Here is a 19,405-nt window from a genome sequence, read left to right on the forward strand (position 1 = left end):
AAGGTCCCAGCTCATCTCTTGTCCCCTCTGGCAAGAGTGCTGGAGCTGGGGGAAGGTTGCCATTCTGGGCTGCCTTAGAAGGGCTGTGGGGAGTAGGTCAAGAGAGGTTCTCCTGCCCCTCTGCTCTGCACTGCTGAGGCCACATTTGCAGTGCTGAGTCCAGTTCTGGGCTCCCCCAGTTCAAGAGGGACACAGAACTGCTGGAGAGAGTCCAGCACAGAGCCCCAGAGATGCTGCAGGGAATGGAACAGCTCTGTGAGGAGCAGAGCCTGAGGGAGCTGGGGCTGGGAGCTGGGAGAGAAGACTGAGAGGTGACCTCAGCAATGGTTCTCAGTGTGTGCAGGTGAGTGGCAGGAGGCTGCAGCCAGGCTCTGCTGGGGGATGCCCAGGGGCAGGCCAAGGGGCAAGGGTGGGAGCTGAAGCAGAGGAAGCTTCATTTAACCATGAGGAGGAATTTTTCCCTGTGAGGGTTCCAGAAGCCTGGCACAGGCTGCCCAGGGGGGCTGTGGAGCCTCCCCCTCTGGAGATACTCCAAGCCTGCCTGGCTGTGCTGCTGTGTGAGCTGCTCTGGGTGATGCTGCCCTGGCAGGGGCTGGACTGGCTGAGCTTTGGAGGTCCCTTCCAGCCCCTGCCCTTCTGTGATTGTGGAGTGTGAGGTAGGAGAGTGGTCAGGGGTTGGAACAGGCTGCCCAGGGAAGTGGTGGAATCACCATCCCTGGAGGTATTCCAGACACAAGGAGCTGTGGCTTGTCAGGACGTGGTCTGGTGGTCATGGAGGTGTTAGGCAGAAGGTTTGGGCTTGATGACCTCAGAAGGCTTTTCCCACCTTAACAGCTCCATCCTTCGAGGACTTAATCATTAACTCAACTCCACTCCTGGCAGCCTCAGGCTCAGGCAATCATTAACTGCAGGAAGAAATGACTCAGCCTAGCAAAAGGGCACTCAGCACCAGAAGGGACCATTTGAACCGGTAGAGAACAACACTTTGAGGGGTTGGAGCCATTTGTAGGGGGGTATGAAACTGCTGCTGGAGGGAGAGGTTCCACCAGCAGAGCTCCATCTCCCTTCACTGCCCCAGGGAGGGAGAGGTTCCACCAGCAGAGCTCCATCTCCCCTCACTGCCCCAGGGAGGGAGAGGTTCCACCAGCAGAGCTCCATCTCCCTTCACTGCCCCAGGGAGCACTGAGCTCATCTCTGGAGCCCCCAGGATGAGGAGGAGCTGTTGGAGAGGGTCCAGAGGAGCCACCAAGATGATCATCAAGTTGAGGAGAAGAGAAGGCTCCAGGGAGAGCTTAGAGCAACCTTCCAGTAGCTGAAGGGGCTGCAGGAGAGCTGAGGAGGGACTTTGGACAAGGGCTGGGGGTGGCAGGATGAGGGATAATGGATTTGAGCTGAGGGAGGGGAGAGGGAGAGTGGAGAGGAGGAATTGTTGAGAGTGAGGGTGGGGAGACCCTGGCATGGGTTGAGGGTGGGGAGAGACTGGCACAGGTTGAGGGTGGTGACACAGTGGCACAGGTTGAGGGTGGGGAGAGACTGGCACAGGTTGCCCAGGGAGGTTGTGGAGCACAGAAGATCAAAGATCACATTGGGTGCTTCTGTGCTCCACAACCTCCCTGGAGGTGTTCAAGGCCAGGCTGGATGAGACCCTGAGCAACCTCTGGGCTGGTGGTGACCCTGCCAAAGGCAGTGGGGTTGGAACTGGGTGAGAAGGAGCTGGAACTACTGAAACAAGTCCCTCTCTCTGGACCTACTCCCCACAGCCCTTCTAAGGCAGCCCAGAATGGCAACCTTCCCCCAGCTCCAGCACTCTTGCCAGAGGGGACAAGAGATGAGCTGGGACCTTAGAATGGGTTGTCCCAGAGGAGCTGTGGATGCCTCATCCCTGGAGATGCTCAAGAGCAGGCTGGAGAGGAGGCTTTGAGCAAGCTGAGCTAGTGGGAGGTGAGCCTGGCTGAGGCAGAGGGGATGGAGCTGGATGAGAAGGAGCTGGAAGTGTTGGAAGAAGTCCAGAGGAGGGCAGAGAAATGCTGCAGGGGCTGGAGCAGCTCTGCTGTGAGCACAGGCTGAGGGAGCTGGGGGAGAGAAGGCTCCAGGGGGGACACCTCAGAGCTGCTGCCAAGAGCTGAAGGGATCCTGCAGGAAGGCTGCAGAGAGACTTTGGCTGAGGGTGCCCAGAGCCAGGCCCAGGGGGAATGGTTTGGAGCTGAGGCAGAGCAGGGTTAGAGTGGAGCTGAGGCAGAAGCTGTTGAGTGTGAGGGTGGTGAGAGCCTGGCACAGGCTGCCCAGGGAGGCTGTGGCTGCCTGCTGCCTGGGGGTGTCCAAGGCCAGCTTGGATGAGGCTTTGAGCAATTTGGGCTAGTTAAGAGGTGTCCCTGGGCAAGGCAGGGGATTGGCACTGGCTGAGCTTTAAGATCCCTTCCAACCCATTCCATCATTCTACAGTTCCCTTCCCACCCCTCAAAGCTTCACAGGCAGAAAGTTTCCCAATAACAATCCAGGGAAAACAAAACCTGAGGCTGCAGGAAAATACTTTTAAACCTTCTGAAGGCCCCAAGCTGTGCTCTGAAGATGCCTTTTGGGGGAGGCTGGGTTGGCTCTGCACGCAGCTGGAATGCCAAGTGCCTGCCCTGAAGCTCCTTGGCATATTAATTGCAAGGCACTGGCAGGGCTTGGGGAGCCTGGGCACAGGACTGCTGCTTGGCTGAGCCAGCCTGAACCTTCTGGTTAAGTATTGCCTCCTCAAAAGCATGGAGAGGACCCTTTTAAGCAGGGTTTAAGCAGGATTTGACCCTTTAAAGCAGGCTTTGACCCTTTTAAGCAGGGTTTGAGTAGGGTTCCCTTAGTTGCACTGAGAAGTTGAGGGTGAGGGAAGTGAAAGCAGAAGAAAATAGATTTGATTTAGGTTTTTTTTTGGGGAAGTATTGGGAAGAAATTGATGGAAAGGGAAGGTTTGGAGGATGAGAGGTGAGAGAGAGCTCCCAGTGCTCAAAGGGGACCTAGAGGGAAGGTGAAGGTGGAGAGGGAATGGTGCAGTGATGGGATGAGGGCTAACAGCTTCAAGCTGAGTGAGGAGAGATTGAAGTTGGCTAGAAGGAGGGAATTCTCCCCCAGCAGGGTGGGGAGACACTGGCCCAGGTCTGCCCAGGGAGCTTTGTGGATGCTCCTTCCCTGGAGGGGTTCAAGGCCAGCTTGGGTGAAGCCTGGAGCAAGCTGGGCTGGTGGAAGCTTGGAGATCATCTTGTCCCATGTGGGTAATCCTCTCTGGATCCCTGCCAGAGCATGAGGCTGAGCTGCAGAGGAGATCTTTGCTCACATTCAGGGCTTCTGTGCTCCACAACCTCCCTGGGCAAACCCCAGGTGCTGCAGACCAAGTCCATGCCCTAAGCCCCAGATGCCACCTTGGATGCTGCCTCCAGCCCCAGCAGCAGCTGAAGACCACCAACCCTTTCCATAAGCACCACAGGGGAGGAGCTGCTCACTGTGCAGCTGCATTCCTCCACTGACAGCTTGGCCTCTGCTTTTTCCTGCCCCTTGACCTGGGTTTGTTCTCTTCCCAGGCAGTGATTAAAGTGGGGGATGTTCAGCTGCTCCTCTGCACAGCTGCTTCTCAGCCACCACCGCTGCCAGAGAACAAAGTGAGCAGCAGAGGGAGAGTGGGAGGGAGGAGAAACTGCTTCGAGGAGTGAAGATAATAAGCAAGCAAGGCTGGAGGGTGATGAGCAGGAAGGAGCTCAGAGTGGTGCTGCTGTGCCATTTGCTGATTGGTAAAGTACTTCTGATTGCAGGAGCAGGAAGGGGCTGTGGGGGGGAGGGAGATGCCAGGCTGTGCTGCTCATCCCGGTGGTGAAAGGGGTGTGGAGAAGAGCTGTGGACATCTCCTCCTTCCTTGGGAGCTGGAGTCGGTTCTGAGCATCAGCACTCAGCCAATGCAACAAAGTGCACGTGGAGGAATGAGGGAGAAGGCAGAAATGCAGCCAGAGGGGAAGGTCCTGCAGTGCCTGCACAGGCAGGGGAAAGTCAGCTCTGATCTCCAAAGGTTAGGAGAGCAAAGGTGAAAGCAGCACAGAGGAGCAAAGCCCAACGAGAAGAGGCAAGCAGAGAGCCCTGGGAGGAGAGCCCAACCCCCACCTGGCTGCAGCCTCCTCCCAGGCAGCTCTACAGACCCAAAAGGTCTCTCCTCAGCCTCCTTCTCCCCAGCTCCCTCAGCTGCTCCTCCCCAGCTCTCTTCTCCAGACCCTTCCCCACTTTTCTTGCCCTTCTCTGGCCCTGCTCCAGTTCCTCAATGTCCTTCTGGGAATGAGGAGCCCAAACCTGACCCCAGCACTCAGTGTGTGCCCTCCCCAGTGCCCAGCCCAGGGGAACTTCTTGTTCCTCACAGTGAAAGTGATTGGCATTGGAAGGGGCTGCCCAGGGAGGTGGTGGAGTCATCATCCCTGGAGGTGCTGAAGCCCATCCTGGCTGGGGCACTTAGTGCCATGGTCTGGTTGGTTGGGCAGGGCTGGGTGCTAGGTTGGGCTGGCTGAGCTTGGAGCTCTCTTCCAACCTGCTCAATGCTATGAGCCCAAACCTGACCCCAGCACTCAAGCTGTGCCCTCCCCAGTGCCCAGCCCAGGGGACAATCCCTGCCCCTGCTGCCCACCACCATTGCTGCTCCAGGCCAGGATGTTCCCAGAGTTTCTGCCTCCTCCCCTGCAGCTCCTGGAGGCCTCATTCTCTGGGGTCACTTCTTTGTTTTGCCCCAGTCCCCTCTCTTTTCAGCTAGCCTGGTGCCTCCCTTCTGGCCACCTTCTCTTCTGAGCCACACTGCTGCAGCCATGCAGGTGGAGGCAAAGGCAGAGCTCAGCTGGGCTGAAGAAGAGCTTTAAGGTCCCTCCCAACCCAACCCATTCACTGATCCTACCAAATAACAAACTCATTCCTTGGCTTCCCACCTCTAAAAATAGCTGAGCACTAAAAATAGCTCCTCTGGAGCTCAGCCTCATGCTCTGGGAGGGATCCAGAGAGGATTGTCCACATGGGACATGGAGATGGAGGTGCTGCAGCTTCCCTCTGGTATCCAGAGCAGGGCTGCTAGGGCTGTTCAGGCTGCAGAGGAGAAGGCTCCAGGGGAGAGGTCAGAGCAGCCTTGCAGTGCCTCAAGGGGCTGCAGGAGAGCTGGGGAGGGAGTTTGGACAAGGGCTGGGAATGGCAGGATGAGGGATAATGGCTGTGAGATGGGAGAGGGGAGATGGAGAGTGGAGGTGAGGAAGGGAGAGGGAGAGTGGAGGTGAGGAAGGGAGAGGGAGAGTGGAGGTGAGGAAAGGAGATGGAGAGTGGAGGTGAGGAAAGGAGATGGAGAGTGGAGGTGAGGAAGGGAGATGGAGAGTGGAGGTGAGGAAGGGAGATGGAGAGTGGAGGTGAGGAAAGGAGATGGAGAGTGGAGGTGAGGAAGGGAGATGCAGAGTGGAGGTGAAGAAAGGAGATGCAGAGTGGAGGGGAGGAAGGGAGATGCAGAGTGGAGGTGAGGAAGAAGCTGTTGAGAGTGAGGGTGAGGAGAGCCTGGCAGAGGTTTGCCCAGAGAGGCTGTGGAGCACAGAAGCCCAGAATGTGAGCAAAGATCTCCTCTGCAGCTCAGCCTCATGCTCTGGCAGGGATCCAGAGAGGATTGCCCACATGGGACAAGATGATCTCCAAGCTTCCACCAGCCCAGCTTGCTCCAGGCTTCACCCAAGCTGGCCTTGAACCCCTCCAGGGAAGGAGCATCCACAAAGCTCCCTGGGCAGACCTGGGCCAGTGTCTCCCCACCCTGCTGGGGGAGAATTCCCTCCTTCTAGCCAACTTCAATCTCTCCTCACTCAGCTTGAAGCTGCTAGCCCTCATCCCATCACTGCACTCCACCATTCCCTCTCCACCTTCACCTTCCCTCTAGGTCCCCTTTGAGCACTGGGAGCTCACTGGGAGCTCTCTCACCTCTCACCCTGCAAAGATGAGAGAAGATGAAGAGTGGAGATGAGGAAAGGAGATGAAGAGTGGAGGTGAGAGAGAAGTTGTTGAGAGTGAGGCTGGGGAGAGCCTGGCACAGGTTGCCCAGGGAGGTTGTGGAGCACAGAATGTGACCCAAGATCCTCTTCAGGAGGCACCTCCTGGCCTCCAGTCTGTGCCCTTTGCCCTTTGTCTGGTCCCAGCCTCTTGCTCCTCCACACTCCTTAGGCTTGCATCTCCAAACTCAGTCATTCCTAAGACTCACTGGTTGGGTTTGGTCTCATCTCATCCAGTCTGGCCTTAAACACCTCCAGGGAGGTTATGGATCACGGAATGTGACCAAAGATCCTCTTCAGGTGGCACCTCCTGGCTTCCAGTCTGTGCCCTTTGCCCTTTGGTCCCAGCTTCTTGCCTGCCCCACATCCTCCTTGGGGCTTGCAAGGATTAACATCTCCAATCTCAGCACCTCCATGTGAATATTCCATCCCTAGCCAGGAGAAGCTTGGCTAAATAACAAAGCCATGAGGGTCTGGGGGGGGTAGGGAGGGGTGCAGAAATGATCCAGCAGCTTGATGAACACTCAACCTTCTTCCTCCCTTCTCCAGAGCTCTTAAATGATCTTTAATGCTCCCCAAATCCTCCTGAGCTCAGATCTTCCTTCTTCATTTTCCTTTCCCCTGCCCTTTGCTTGTGCACAGCTTTCCTGTGTAAAATCACAACCAAGGAAGGGAGCAAAACCATCTTGGAAGTCCCCAAGCTTGTCTTGAATTGCCATAATTCCATCATCCAGCTGCAATCCCAGCCCCAGCAAACGCCCCCCAGGGGATAACTCCACGGCAAGGACCGACAGGAGAGGACAGTTCCGACGTCAGCCAGCGTCAGCCTGGCAGCTGCTGCCTGCTGCAGCTCCTCAGCATCAGCTCCTCAGCATCAGCCAGCAAAGGGCTCTGGTGTCCAGGAGGGGCAATGCCAGTCTGGGGTGGGTTAGAAGGGTTGGGGTCGAGAGAAGTTCTCCTGCCCCTTTACTCTGCCCCAGTCAGGCTGCATCTGGAGTACTGTGCCCAGTTCTGAGCCCTCCCAGTTCAAGAGGGACACAGAACTGCTGGAGAGAGTCCAGCACAGAGCCACAGAGATGCTGAAGGGAATGGAACAGCTCTGTGAGGAGCAGAGCCTGAGGGAGCTGGGGCTGGGAGCTTGGAGCAGAGACTGAGAGGTGAGCTGGTGCTGATGGCATCAAGCTGGGTGCAGTGGCTGCCACAGCAGGAGGCTGTGCTGGCATTCAGTGAGACTGGGCCAGGCTGGAGGGGTGGGCAGGGAGAAGTGGAATGAAACTCCACGAGGGCAAGGGGAGAGGCTGGCAGCTGGGAAAGAACAGCCCCAGGGAGCAGGGTGGGCTGGGGACTGAGCTGTTGCAAGGCAGCAAAGGGGAAAAGGCCCTGGGGGTCCTGGTGGGTGGGAGGGTGAGCAGGAGCCAGCAGTGTGCTCTGGTGCCCAGGAGGGGCAATGCCAGCCTGGGGTGGGTTAGAAGGGCTGTGGGGAGTAGGTCCAGAGAGGTTCTCCTGCCCCTCTGCTCTGCACTGCTGAGGCTGCATCTGCTGTGCTGTGTCCAGTTCTGGACCCCCAGCTGAAGAGGGACACAGAAGTGCTGGAGAGAGCCCAGCACAGAGCCCCAGAGATGCTGCAGGCAATGGAAGAGCTCTGTGAGGAGCAGAGCCTGAGGGAGCTGGGGCTGGGAGCTGGGAGCAGAGGAGCTGAGAGGTGACCTCAGCAATGGTTCTCAGTGTGTGCAGGTGAGTGGCAGGAGGCTGCAGCCAGGCTCTGCTGGGGGATGCCAGTGCCAGGCCAAGGGGCAAGGGTGGGAGCTGAGGCAGAGGAAGCTTCATTTACCCATGAGGAGGAATTTTTTCCCTGTGAGGGTTCCAGAAGCCTGGCACAGGCTGCCCAGGGGGGCTGTGGAACCTCCCCCTCTGGAGACCTTCCCCCCCTGCCTGGCTGTGCTGCTGTGTGAGCTGCTCTGGGTGCTCCTGCTCTGGCAGGGGGCTTGGGCAGGATGAGCTTTGGAGGTCCAAATATCCATGCATGGAGGGCAGGGAAGGGTCCAAACATCAACCCCCAATATCCATCCATGGAAGGATCCAAATATCAACCCCCCCAATATCCATGGATGGAGGGATCCAAACATCAGCCCCCAAATATCTATGGATGGAGGGATCCAAGCATCAGCCCCCATATATCCATGGATGGAGGGATCCAAACATCAACCCCCAATATCCATGGATGGAGAGCATGGAGGGATCCAAATATCAACCTCCAAATATCCATGGATGGAGAGCATGGAGGGATCCAAATATCAACCTCCAAATATCCATGGATGGAGTGCATGGAGGGATCCAAATATCATCCCCCCAAATATCCATGGATGGAGGGATCCAAACATCAATCCCCTGCTGCTGGCCCCAGAGCTTGCTCAGGAGCAAGAACTGCAGTGGCACAGAGGGAAGGGGACTCTGCCTGCCCAGCAATCCACCCCCACCCCTTCCCTGCCTCCCACCTCCAGCTCTTTCCACCTCTGCTTCGATCCTTCCCCATGCCCAGGTTGGGAAGCCACGGAAATGATCCCTGCCTTTTCTTTCTCTGCTCTTCAGGAGCTTGATCCAAGCTGACAGTCGCTGGAGCTGCTGCAATTATCCAATCAATGCCTTCCTCCGGCAGCGCATCCCAAGGGAGAGGAGGCAAAGCCTGCATGCTCCTGGGGTGCCAGCTAGGTGCCACCAGCCTGGCATGGCACAGCAGAGGACAAGCCAGCACAATGCAAGCTTTTGTGATCCTGGGCTGGAAAAAAATCCCAGGCAGGCCATGGAGATTCCCAGCTTCCCAGCCAGCTGTCCCTGGAGGTGCTCAAGAAAGGTGCAGCTGTGGGGATGTGGTTTAGTGGGCATGGTGGGGTGGGGTTGGTGATTGGAGCTGCCAACCCAAAACAAGTGTGGGATTCCCTTGTTCAGTGGCCATGGTGGTGCTGGGTTGGAGTTGAGGATCTCAGAGGTCTTTTCCCACCCAAACCATTCTCTGATTCTCCTGTTCAGTGGCCATGGTGGTGCTGGGCTGGAGGTTGGACTCAATGACCTCAAAGGTCTTTTCCCACCCAAACCATTCTCTGATTCTCCTGTTCAGTGGCCATGGTGGTGCTGGGCTGGAGGTTGGACTCAATGACCTCAAAGGTCTTTTCCCACCCAAACCATTCTCTGATTCTCCTGTTCAGTGGCCATGGTGGTGCTGGGCTGGAGGTTGGACTCAATGACCTCAAAGGTCTTTTCCCACCCAAACCAATTTCTGATTCTCCTTTTCAGTGGCCATGGTGGTGCTGGATTGGAATTGAGGATCTCAGAGGTCTTTTCCCACCCAAACCATTCTCTGATTCTCCTGTTCAGTGGCCATGGTGGTGCTGGGTTGGAGTTGAGGATCTCAGGGAGCTTTGCCCACCCAAACCATTCTCTGATTCCCTTCTTAGTGACCATGGTTGTGCTGGGTTGGAGTTGAGGACCTCAGAGAGCTTTTCCCACCCAAACCATTCTCTGATTCCCTGTTCAGTGGCCATGGTGGTGCTGGGCTGGAGGTTGGACTCAATGACCTCGGAGACCTTTTCCCACCCAAACCATTCTTGGCCACCAGGACACATTGCTGGCTCCTGGGCACCTTCTTGCCCTCCAAGCTCTCCCAGATCATTCTCTGCAGAGTTTGCCCCTCAGCAGGTCACTCCCTCACCTATCCTGTTGCAGGAGGTTGTTGCTGCCCAAGAGCAGGACCCTGCCCTTGCCCTGCTTGAACCCCATGAAGCCACCAAGCCATGGGTGCTGTGCTCAGCCTCACGTGGGGCAGTTGCTGGATTGCAACTGAGCAGCTCAGGAGCTGAAGGAGATATTTATGGAGCCCAGATGGTTAAAAAGGAACAAATCCCTCCCCAAATTATCCCTAAATATACTCCTGGCAGGGAATTCTTCTCCTTCCCACCACCTCCACACCTGACAGCATCCAGCCAAGGTGAGGCACCTGAGGAGCTTTTAATTCCTCAGAAGCAAACATCTTAGGGCTCAGCCTTGCCAAGAGTGGGAGGGGCTAGGAAAAAAGAAGGAGAAATCAACCCAAGAGGAGGAGGAGGAGAGGAGGAGGAGGAACAAGGCCAGGAAGATGTATTTGGGCTTCAATTGCCCTTGCCCTTGCGCTGCTTGAACCCCATGAAGCCATCAGGCCATGGCTACAGTGTTCAAACATCTTAGGGTTCAGCCTTGCCAAGAGGGGGGGAGGAAAAAAGAAGGAGAAATCAAACCAAGAGGAAGAGGAGGAGGAGAGGAGGAGGAGAAACAAGGCCAGGAAGATGTATTTGGGCTTCAATTGCTGAGAGCAATCATCCAATTTAAGCGACTTCATTTCATTTGCAGGCAGCCTCCGGAGCTGGGCTGTTTTCCTTATGGATTATCTCTGCTCTTCATTTAGAGAGCTGTTGGCAGACGTTGCTGGGTGGAAAATAAAGCCTTGATTTAATCAAGGAGAGGCCAACACTTGAAGCTGTGTGGTCCTCACACCCCAGACCAGGAGAAGCTGGGCAGGGGAAGAGCGGTGGAGAGCGCAGCTGCTGCTGGTTCCTTGCTCCAGGGGCTGAAGCCAAACCCAAGAGGTTTTCCCTTCTCTTAGGGCTGAAATAAGGAGTTTGCAAGATGAAATCACCTCCCAGAAGAGGTGTTCTGAATGTGAGGCAGCAGAGTGCCCAGATGGCCAAGAAGGTCAATGGAATCCTGGTATGGATCAGGAAGAGTGTGGCCAGCAGGAGCAGGGCAATGCTTCTGCCCCTGTGCTCAGCACTGCTCAGGCCACCCCTGCAGTGCTGTGTCCAGGTCTGGGCTCCTCCATTGCAGAGAGATGTTGAGGTGCTGGAAGGTGCCCAGAGCAGGGCAGCAAGGCTGGGGAGGGGCCTGGAGCACAGCCCTGTGAGGAGAGGCTGAGGGAGCTGGGGGGGTGCAGCCTGCAGCAGAGGAGGCTCAGGGCAGAGCTGATTGCTGCCTGCAGCTGCCTGCAGGGAGGCTGTAGCCAGCTGGGGTTGGGCTCTGCTGCCAGGCAGGCAGGGCCAGCAGAAGGGGCCAGAGGCTGAAGCTGTGTCAGGGCAGGTTGAGGCTGTCTGTGAGGAGGAAGTTGTTGTCAGAGAGAGTGATTGGCACTGGAATGGGCTGCCCAGGGAGGTGGTGCAGTGCCCATGGCTGGAGGTGTTGCAGCCAAGGCTGGCTGGGGCACTGAGTGCCATGGTCTGATTGGTTGGGCAGGGCTGGGTGCTAGGTTGGGCTGGCTGAGCTTGGAGCTCTCTGCCAAGCTGCTTGGCTCTGTGATTCTCTGATTCTCTCATCCACCAGCACCTCCCAGGCCCTTTTCTGCAGGGCTGCTTCAAATCCATTCCTTACCCAGCCTGGATTTGAGCCTGGGATTGCCCAAGCCCAAGTTTCTGGAGTCATGTTAGGAGTTAAACAAGAGCAGCCAATTCCAGCACCCACAAACAAAGCAGCAAAGGTGAAGGTTTGCACAGAGAGAGGCCAGGGGCAGGACCATTCCTCAGCTGAAAGCATCTCCTGTTGCTTCTATTTGCAGAGCTCAGCTCTCCCCAGCCCCTTGGAGCCAGAAGGTTGAAGCTGTGCATGGAGATCACCTTCTGCCAAGGAGCATCTCCCTCTCTGGAGTCCTCTGGCAGCAGCTGATCCAAATCTCACTCATCTGCAGCCCTGCAGAGAGGGGCAGAGAAGAGGTTCTGGGAACTGGGAAGAGTTTAATTAGCTGTGGCTTGGGCCAGGGCTCAGCTCATTAATTCATTGACAGAGCCAGGAAAGAGGATTCTGCTGCAGGAGGGAGGAGCAGAGACTTGTCTGGGTTGGAAAAGCCTCCTAAGATCAACTCCAGCAACCCCCACAGCACCATGGGCACCAAACCACAGCCCTCAAGTGCCACAGCCCCCAAGTGCCACAGCCTCATGCATCACAGATACCTGAGCCCAGCACTCAGGCTGTGCCCAGCCCAGGGGCACAATCCCTGCCCTGCTCCTGCTGCCCACACCAGTGCTGCTCCAGGCCAGGCTGCTGCTGCCCTTCTTGCCCACCTGGGCACCCCCTGGCTCATCTCCAGCTGTTGCCAACCACCACCCCCAGGACCTTCCTCCCTGGGCACTTTCCAGCCCGGAGGCTTCCTGGGGTTGTTGTGACCCCAGGGCAGGACTCAGCCCTTGGACTTGTTGAACCTCATCCCGCTGAGCTTGGCACATGCAGGCAGCCTGGCCAGGTCCCTCTGAGCCTCCAAGTGTCACCTGCAGGCTGTCTGAGGCAGCCTCCATCCTCTTGCCCACATCATTGATGAAGCTATCTGAGAGCCCTGGCCCCAGCACTGCCCCTGGGGAACACCACTCCCTGGCTCCTGACCTCAAAGACTCTTTCCCAGCTGCCAGCCTCCTGTCGGTGGTTTAAGCATGCCCTGAGCAGCTGAGCCCCACAACAGCTCAGCAGGATCTGCTGTGGCTCTGCTGCAGGGATCACAGAACCACAGAAGGGCAGGGGCTGGAAGGGACCTCCAAAGCTCATCCTGCCCAAGCCCCCTGCCAGAGCAGGAGCACCCAGAGCAGAGCACACAGCAGCACAGCCAGGCAGGGGGGGAAGATCTCCAGAGAGGGAGGCTCCACAGCCCCCCTGGGCAGCCTGTGCCAGGCTTCTGGAACCCTCACAGGGAAAAAAATTCCTCCTCATGGTTAAATGAAGCTTCCTCTGCCTCAGCTCCCACCCTTGCCCCTTGGCCTGGCACTGGCATCCCCCAGCAGAGCCTGGCTGCAGCCTCCTGCCACTCACCTGCACACACTGAGAACCATTGCTGAGGTCACCTCTCAGCTCCTCTGCTCCCAGCTCCCAGCCCCAGCTCCCTCAGGCTCTGCTCCTCACAGAGCTCTTCCATTCCCTGCAGCATCTCTGGGGCTCTGTGCTGGGCTCTCTCCAGCAGTTCTGTGTCCCTCTTCAGCTGGGGGCCCAGAACTGGACACAGCACTGCAGATTCAGCCTCAGCAGGGCAGAGCAGAGGGGCAGGAGAACCTCTCCTGACCTACTCCCCACAGCCCTTCTGACCCACCCCAGGCTGGCATTGCCCCTCCTGGGCACCAGAGCACACTGCTGGCTCCTGCTCACCCTCCCACCCACCAGGACCCCCAGGGCCTTTTCCCCTTTGCTGCCTTGCAACAGCTCAGTCCCAAACCCATCCTGCTCCCTGGGGCTGTTCTTTCCCAGCTGCCAGCCTCTCCCCTTGCCCTCGTGGAGTTTCATTCCACTTCTCCCTGCCCACCCCTGCAGCCTGGCCCAGTCTCACTGAATGCCAGCACAGCTTTTTCTTGAACACTTCCAGGGATGAGGACTCCACCACCTCCCTGGGCAGCCTGAGCCAGTGCCTGAGAACCCTTTCTGGAGAAGAAATCTTCCTTGGATCCAGCTGGGGTAAGAACAGACATCACTGCCTGGCTGGGTGCAAGCTTTGCTGCTGCCACATCTCCACCTCACTGCCTGGCTGGGTGCAAGCTTTGCTGCTGCCACATCTCCATCTCACTGCCTGGCTGGGTGTAAGCTTTGCTGCTGCCACATCTCCCCCTCACTGCCTGGCTGGGTGCAAGCTCTGCTGCTGCCACACCTCCACCTCACTGCCTGGCTGGGTGCAAGCTTTGCTGCTGCCACATCTCCATCCCACTGCCTGGCTGGGTGCAAGCTCTGCTGCTGCCACATCTCCATCTCACTGCCTGGATGGGTGCAAGCTCTGCTGCTGCCACATCTCCATCTCACTGCCTGGCTGGGTGCAAGCTTTGCTGCTGCCACACCTCCACCTCACTGCCTGGCTGGGTGCAAGCTTTGCTGGTGCCACATCTGCACCTCACTGCCTGGCTGGGTGCAAGCTTTGCTGGTGCCACATCTCCACCTCACTGCCTGGCTGGGTGCAAGCTTTGCTGCTGCCACATCTCCATCTCACTGCCTGGCTGGGTGCAAGCTTTGCTGCTGCCACATCTCCCCCTCACTGCCTGGCTGGGTGCAAGCTTTGCTGCTGCCACATCTCCACCTCACTGCCTGGCTGGGTGCAAGCTTTGCTGCTGCCACACCTCCACCTCAGAGGCCACCTTGATCCCTTTGCCCTCCTTTCCCCCAAGCAAAGACCCTCACAAATGCCTCTCTCAGAGCTTGTTTGTTGCCCAGGACCTGCAGCCACACTTGGAGGAGGCAGCAAAACCTGAACCTCTTTCTGCTGTTGCTCACATCCAGGTTTTAGCAAGGAGATGAGGTTCAAGCCTCCCCCTGGGCAGGGTGGAGGGAGGAACCAACCTCTCCATAGCTGGAAAAACACCACCTCTGCTGGCTCCCCGAAGGCCAGGGCCAGTTTTTCCTCCTGCTTTGTATGCTCTTGATGTAACTGTGGCCTGGGGGGACTCTGCTGGGAAAGCAACAGCGTAAGAGGTTCCTGTCCTTCAGCAAAATACAACAGGAAAGGGAAAGGTTTTCCCCAGCTGCCTCTTACAAAGCCTTTCCCTGTGCTCTGCAAGGGCTTGGCCCTCTCTGTGAAGGGATCTAAGCATCCCTGGGGATGAGAAGGAGGGGGCCAAGGTGGTCAGAATAGCAGCAGCAGCAGTGCAGGGAGCCAGCAAGGTTAATTGAGAAGTCAAAAGAGGGGAACAGGAATAAGAAGTCACCAAGAAGAAATCGTTCATAAGACATCAATAAGAGGAAAGAACTGAAGAGAAATAAAGAAGAGGAAAGAGTTGAAAAGAAATAAGTAAGAGGAAAGAGTTGAAAGGAAATAAATAAGAGGGGGGGGAAATGAAGAGAAAACAATAAGAGGAAAGAATTGAAAGGAAATAAGAGGAAAGAATTGAAGAGAAATCAATAAGAAGAAAGAGTTGAAAGGAAATAAATAAGAGGGGGGAAAGTGAAGAGAAAACAATAAGAGGAAAGAATTGAAAGGAAATAAGAGGAAAGAATTGAAGAGAAATCAATAAGAGGAAAAAAATGAAGAGAAATCAATAAGAGAAAAGAATTGAAGAGAAATAAATAAGAGGAAAGGATTGAAAGGAAAAAAATAAGAGGAAAGGATTGAAAGGAAATTAATAAGAGGAAAAACTGAAGAGAAATCAATAAGAGGAAAAAATGAAGAGAAATCAATAAGGGGAAAGAATTGAAGAGAAATAAATAAGAAGAAAGAGTTGAAAGGAAATAAATAAGAGGAAAGAATGGAAAAGAAATCAATAAGAAGAAATAATTCAAAGGAAATAAGAGAAAAGAGTTGCAAAGAAATCCATAAGAAGAAAGAATAAAACAAGAAATGAGAAGAAAGAAGCAAAAATAAATAAGTAAGAAGAAAGAACTGGAAGAAATCAGAGGAAAGAATTGAAGGGAAATGAATGAGAGGAAAGAGATGAAGAGAAATAAATAGGAGGAAAGAGGAGAAGAGAAATAAATGAGAGAAAAGAGATGAAGAGAAATAAATAAGAGGAAAGAGATGAAGAGAGATAAATAGGAGGAAAGAGATGAAGAGAAATAAATAGGAGGAAAGAGGAGAAGAGAAATAAATGAGAGAAAAGAGATGAAGAGAAATAAATAAGAGGAAAGAGATGAAGAGAGATAAATAGGAGGAAAGAGATGAAGAGAAATAAATAGGAGGAAAGAGATGAAGAGAAATAAATGAAAGGAAAGAGATGAAGAGAGATAAATGAGAGTTGAAAATAAATCAGTAAGAAGAAAGAATAAATAAGAAGAAAGAATTAAAAGGAAATAAATAAGAATTAAAAAATCAAAAGGAATAAATAAGAAGAAAGAATTAAAAGGAAATAAATAAGAAGAAAAAATCAAAAGAAATAAATAAGAAGAAAGAATTGGGGAAAAAATAAGGGGAAAGAATTGAAGAGAAGTAAATAAGAAGAAAACAATGAAAAGAAATCAGTAAGAAGAAAGAATAAAAGATAAATAAATGAGAAATAATGGAAAATAACTCAAGAAGAAGAAAGGATTAAAAGGAAATTAGTAAGAAGAAAGAATTAAAAGGAAATAAATAAGAAAAAAAATCAAAAGGAATAAATAAGAAGAAAGAATTAAAAGGAAATAAATAAGAATAAAAAATAAAAAGAAATAAATAAGAAGAAAGAATTAAAAGGAAATAAATAAGAAGGGGAAAAATCAAAATAAATAAATGAGAAAATTAAAAGGAAATAAATAAGAAGAAAAATCAAAAGAAATAAATAAGAAGAAAGAATTAAAAGGAAATAAATAAGAATAAAAAATAAAAAGAAACAAATAAGAAGAAAGAATTAAAATGAAATAAATAAGAAGGAAAAATCAAAAGAAATAAAGAAGAAGAAAGAATTAAAAGGAAATAAATAAGAAGGAAGAGTGGAAAAGGAATAACTGAGAAGAAGGAATTGAAAAGAAATAAGAGGAAAGAACTGAAGAGAAATAAATATGAATAAAGGATAAGAAAGAAAGAAAGAAAGAAAGAAAGAAAGAAAGAAGAAAGAATTGAAAAGAAAGAAACAAGAAGAAAGAATTGGAAAGAAATGAGAAGAATTGGAAAGAAATAAATAAGAAGAAAGAAATGGAAAAATAAAGAGGAAATCAAGAAAAATAAATATGAATAAAAGATTAAAAAGAAATAAGAAGAAAGAATTGGGGGAAAATAAAAGGAATGAATTGAAGAGAAATGAATAAGAAAAAAGGAATTAAAAAGAAATGAATATGAAGAAAGAGATGAAAATAAATGAATAAGAAGAAAGACTTGAAAAGAAATCAATAAAAAGAAAGAATTGGGGGGGAAGAGGAAAGAATTGAAGAGAAATAAATAAGAAGAAAGAATTGGAAAGAAATAAATGAGAAAAAGAATTGAAGAGAAATAAATAAGAGGAAGAATTGGGAAGAAATAAATAAGGAAAATAATTGAAGAGAAATAAATAAGAAGAAAGAATTGGAAAGAAATAAGTAAGAAGAAAGAGTTGAAAAGAAATCAATAAGAGCAAGAGTTGGGAAAAAATAAGAGGAATGAATTGAAGAGAAATAAATAAGAAAAAGAATTTAAAAGGAATAAAAAAGAAGAAAGAATTAAAAATAAATAAGAAGAAAGAAATGAAAAGAAATAAAGAAGGAGAAATAATTGGGGGGGAAAATAAGAGGAAAGAATTAAAGAGGAATAAATAAGAAAAAGAATGGGAAAGAAATCAGTAAGAAGAAAGAGTGGAAAAGAAATCAGTAGGAAGAAAGAGTGGAAAAGAAATCAGTAGGAAGAAAGAGTGGAAAAGAAATCAATAAGAAGAAAGAATTGGGGGGGGGGAGGGGAGAGGAAATGATTAAAGAGAAATAAATAAGAAAAAGAATTAAAAAGAAATAAGAAGAAAGAATTGAAAAGAAATAAAGAAGAAGAAAGAATTGGGAGGGGAAGAGGAAAGAATTGAAGAGAAATAAGTAAGAAAAAGAATTGAAAAGAAAGAAAGAAGAAAAAGAATTAAAAGGGAATTAATATGAAGAAAGAGTTGAAAAGAAAATCAATAAGAGGAAAGAATTGGGGGGGGGAAGAGGAAATATTAAAGAGAAATAAGAAGAAAGAGCTAAAAATAGAGAAAGAAAGAAAGAAAGAAAGAAAGAAAGAAAGAAAGAAAGAAAGAAAGAAAGAAAGAAAGAAAGAAAGAAAGAAAGAAAGAAAGAAAGAAAGAAGGAAAGAAGGAAAGAAGGAAAGAAAGAAAGAAAGAAAGAAAGAAAGAAAGAAAGAAAGAAAGAAAGAAAGAAAGAAAGAGAGAGAAAGAAAGAAAGAAAGAAGAAGAAATAATTGAAAATAGATAAATAAGAAGGAGCCTTCAGCTCTTGCTCAGCACTGCTCAGATGCCCTCTGGGGCTGCTCTCCTGCAGGCTCTCAGCCCCAGGGCTCAGCCTTTGCTCCTAACAGAGCCTGGCCCCAGACTCTTGCCCCACACAGCTCCTTCAGCTCTTGCTCAGCACTGCTCAGATGCCCTCTGGGGCTGCTCTCCTGCAGGCTCTCAGCCCCAGGGCTCAGCCTTTGCTGCTGCCAGAGCTGCTCCAGGCCCCTCAGCATCTGCCCAGCCTGCCCTGGACTCTCTGCAGCCCTTCCCTGTCCCTCTGCCCCTGGGCAGCACAGACCTGGACCCAGCACTGCAGCTGTGGCCGCAGCAGCATCCTGAGTTGCCAACTGCGCAGCCCAGACACGGCTACAGCCACAGCCCTTCCCCGGGGCAGCTTTCTGCAGGCACCAGGCTGCATTGCAATTCCTTCCACGGCAGCAGGAACAAAGGAGCTGCTTCCTCTCAGCAGGAGCCTGCACAGGCATCGAGCTCTGGGTCCTCATGGGGAAACTGAGGCAGGAGGCAGAGATGTGCTCCCCCTCTGCCCTGCAGCGATCCCTGTGAGGACCCAGCTCCAGCTTGGAGCAGTTCAGGGATGGATGGAGCTGGAAGAGGCTTGTTGAGGTGGGAAAGGGTTAAGATGGGGTGGGAAATGGTTAATCTAGGATGGGAAATGGTTAATCTGGGGTGGGAAAGGGTTAATCTGTGATGGGAAATGGTTAAACTGGGGTGGGAAAAGGTTAAAATGGGGTGGGAAATGGTTAATCTGTGATGGGAAATGGTTAAACTGGGGTGGGAAAGGGTTAAAATGGGGTGGGAAATGGTTAATCTGGGATGGGAAATGGTTAAACTGGGGTGGGAAAGGGTTAAAATGGGGTGGGAAATGGTTAATCTGGGATGGGAAATGGTTAAACTGGGGTGGGAAAGGGTTAAAATGGGGTGGGAAATGGTTAATCTGGGATGGGAAATGGTTCATTTGGGGTGGGAAATGGTTAAGGCAGAGTGGGAAAGGGTTTAGATGGGGTGGGAAAGGGTTTAGATGGGGAAGGAAATGGTTAAGGTGGGGTGGGAAGTAGTTAAGCTGGGGTGGGGAAGGGTTTAGATGGGGAAGGAAATGGTTAAGATGGGGTAGGAAATGGTTTAGCTGGGGTAGGAAATGGTTTAGATGGGGTAGGAAAGGGTTAAGATGGGGTGGGAAATGGTCACACTGGGGTGGAAAATGGTTACACTGGGGTGGGAAATGGTTAAGCTGGGGTAGGAAATGGTTTAGGTGGAGTAGGAAATGGTTAAACTGGGGTGGCAAATGGTCTAGGTAGGGTGGGAAATGGTGAAGGTGGGTTGGGAAATGCTTAAACTGGGGTGGGAAACAGTTTAGATGGGGTAGGAAATGGCTAAGGTGGGGTGGGAAATGGTTTAGATGGAGTGGGAAATGGATGAGATGGAGTAGGAAAGGGTTAAGCTGGGGTGGGAAATAGTTTAGGCCGAGTGGAAAATGGTTGGGGTGGGGTGGGAAATTGTTTAGATGGGGCAAGAATGGTTAAAGTGGGGTGGGAAATGGTT

This window comes from Pogoniulus pusillus, chromosome 42, assembly GCF_015220805.1.
Source record: "Pogoniulus pusillus isolate bPogPus1 chromosome 42, bPogPus1.pri, whole genome shotgun sequence".
Lineage (NCBI taxonomy): Eukaryota > Metazoa > Chordata > Aves > Piciformes > Lybiidae > Pogoniulus > Pogoniulus pusillus.